Genomic DNA, 3,610 nt, shown 5'->3' with positions numbered 1-3,610 from the left:
TAACTACGGTGTAGTATAGGCTATATATACACGTCAGGCTGTGTTCTTTAATTTGCCTGTTAGCCTACAGCAGCAGTAGGGAAAAAAGAGGTATAGGCCTACGTCTATATATAGGCCTATCCTGTGTATCCTGTTTGTGTTTGGGTTGCAAAAGAAATAAATGGCATCTACTTTATAGTAGCCTATATGGTTCACATGACGCACGTAATCATGACAGTCTGTTTCAGGGCTTCTATGGCCTACTTTAGTTCTATATCTCTGCATTTTAACATTCCCCCATTCAAGGTGTGGTTTGGCTATAGCTGTCATCAAAATAATGTTCTCCCTGTTTTAGCTGAACAAATATCAATTTTTATAGCATCCCTTAGAGGGCACAATTCTGTCTGGGGAAACACTGCAAATGCGCGTCCTCCATGAGAGACTGGGGGGGGGAAAAGCAAAACGATATTAACTGGCGACTATTAATGTATCTTTTTTTGCCTTGCCTTCTTTGAGGTGCATGTATTAGGCAGCCTAAACAACAATTTAGCCCCGTAAAATGAGGCTAATATATCTATATAAAACGCCCAGGCTGAAATGAAATGATGAACAGCGCGAAGCTGCACAGTATGCAGGCTGCGAGGCAACCAGTTGTTATTATTCATCACCGAGGCTATTTTTAGCTCAAGCTGCCGTGTTGGCGTCGAGGGTTTCCGAGTGGTGCACATTCACAGCAGGTTTCCCCCGTCACCCGCAGGTCAAAACGGTGGGGAAGACCCCGTCACCATCTATATATATATATATATATATATATATATATATATATATATATAGCCTACCATATAAACCAGTAAGACGTGCAAACGCGGGAAGCGAACGCAGCTGAGACCCTGCAGATCATGTCTGTCTGTCTGTCTGTCTGTCTGTCTGTCTGTGTGTCGAGATCTGTCCCGCTGTTACTGTATTGTGGACCTGGCCCCTTTTGTGCCCATATATGGAGCTGAGTGGACCTGGCCCCTTTTGTGCCCATATATGGAGCTGAGTGATTGCTGATGCAACACACTCCATATTTGGATAGCGGGACAGACACACACACAGACACACAGACAGACAGACATGATCTGCTAGGTCTCATTGCGATCGCAGTGATTGCGAACGCAGTGAGCACTTACTATGAGACCTAGCAGATCATGTCTGTCTGTGTGTGTGTGTGTGTCTGTCTGTCTGTGTGTCTGTCCCGCTATCCAAATATGGAGTGTGTTGCATCAGCAATCACTCAGCTCCATATATGGGCACAAAAGGGGCCAGGTCCACTCAGCTCTCGTAGTAAGTGCTCACTGCATTCGCAAACACGGGAAAAACGAGACCTCTATACCGATGCACTATAATGACTATATATATTCTGGCACGTAAATCAAAAGTGTGTATAATTGGAAAGGGAATCAAAGCTCAAGCAAGCACATAATTGCATGGTTCTCTCAACCAGTCGTCCGCGGGGAGCCTAGTGCGGTCCCCGCAGGCTGAGGGGGTTCCAGGTTGGTCCCCAGCTAAATGATGGAGAGATAGGTTAACCAAAATGGTCCCCTGTTGGCTGTTGGTCCCTTATAATAGAGAGCCTGTCACAACAGAGTAAAATGGAAAAACCCTTGCCTTAGCTAGAGAGCTTTTCACTCTCAAGAGTTATACATTACTGTTAAACATCTGCATTAGGCCCACTTAATTTGTCGCTAAGTCCCACCCAAGCCCGTTGTTGGCCAATACCACATTAGCAACGGTTACTATAGGTTAGAATCCTCGGTCAAGCTTGCAATGCTGGTCAAAATGGTTAAGCAGTGTCAATACATATATTTGCTGTACAGCATGTGTGGGTTTGTTTTCTTACCTTATGAGCAAACTAGTCCATTACATGAATTATTTCGCTCCGTTGTGCAGTTTAATAGTAGCCTACATATTAGAAATAAAAATAGGCTCTCATTGACTTCCATTGTAACGGGGAAACAACTCTCAAACTCACTCTTTTAGAACACTAAGCTGATTATGACCGTTTATAACATCAGGAAAACGCATGCGGTTTTATTTTTAATAAAACATCAACATTGTAATGTTTTTGTTTTGACTTCAGTGTTGCCACATTGTGTGAGAGATATAAGCCAACCCACCTCCAAAAACAAGCCAACTCTTAAAGCCAAATCAAGAAAAACAAGCCAAAACAAACACAATAATGTGACCATATATAAATCCTAATAAAAGTATTGTATGCATTTATCATTATAAATACTATGTAGGCCTATGATAATTAATTTTTTGGTAATGTATTACAGTACTAATTATTAGCCTTAAGCCTTAAGCCAAAAGTAGCGGGAAATAAGTAGACTTGGCAACCCTGTTAAGTTTGTGTGGAAAGAAGTTCCTGTTTGCCTACAAAACGATCTGATTGGTCCAAATCTGTACACACTCCTGAAGTAGCCTCGGTCCCAGACTTACCATCCAGAGTCCAGACCGTTTGTAAACAAATGCATTTGATCTCGTCCACTTGTCGCAAACACCATAACAATTTCGGACGTGTTTGAGGGAGACGCTTTAGGAGAAATGTCTGGGACTGCAGCTGCATGGGTGCATCTCAAACAGCATGGCGACTTGTTTACAAACGAGGAACACCAGAACCGCTTCACTGTATATCTCCAACCAATAGTTACTTTATAAATATATCAAAAGACGAAAATAAGACGGCATGAGTTTTCCTGATGTCATAAACTGTCAGAATTAGCTTTTGTTGTGTTAGCTTATGTGCTAACTGACTGATTTTGAAAGCTAGCTGTTTCCCCGTTACAATGGAAGTCAATGAGAGACTATACTAAACTGCACAACGGAGCGAAATAATTCATGGAATGGACTAATTTGCTCATAAGGTAAGAAAACAAACCCACACATGTATTGACACCGCTTAACCATTTTGACCAGCATAATGCTGGCAGCATTGCAAGCTTGACCGAGGATCCTAACATAGTAACCGTTGCTGATGTGGTATTGGCCCAAAACGGGCTTGGGTGGGACTTATAGCGACAGGTAGCCCCTCTCGGAACCCTACATAAAGCTTTTATGAAATTTGATTGTCGCTTTATATAGGGTTCCTGGTCATGATAAGATTTTCTAATGCGATTGTTGGAACGCGGATATAAACAAACTCATCGTTTAGTCTATCGGCGCGGTATTACGCCATTTTTACCTGTGTTGACTTACGAATGTGCGAACTATAAGTACCTTACATACCTCTGATAAAATCTCCTGTGTCGCGGAAGCCGTTAAGTATTTTTAATCCATGTTTGATTAAAAATGTCGCTTTGATTTCCTCTTGTTTATTTACCGTTTATTGTACCGCCTCCCGATGTGCGGTTGGCTTGTGCCGGCTACGTCATAGCTATATCACCACTAGCTAGCCAGATAGGCGGTACAATGAGGTGTCAATAAACAAGGTAGGAAGAAGCGACATTTTTAATCAAACATAGATTAAAAATACTTAACGGCTTCCGCGACACAGGAGATTTTCTCAGAGGTACTTCGCGTAGTTCGCATATTCGTAAGCAAACACAGGTAAAAATGGCGTAAAACCGCGCAGAAGCTTTTCTCCTTA

Source organism: Protomyctophum bolini (genome assembly GCF_963924005.1).
Source record: "Protomyctophum bolini genome assembly, chromosome: 12".
Classification (NCBI taxonomy): domain Eukaryota; kingdom Metazoa; phylum Chordata; class Actinopteri; order Myctophiformes; family Myctophidae; genus Protomyctophum; species Protomyctophum bolini.
The sequence above is the reverse complement of the archived record's forward strand: the minus strand, read 5'-3'. Positions refer to the sequence as shown.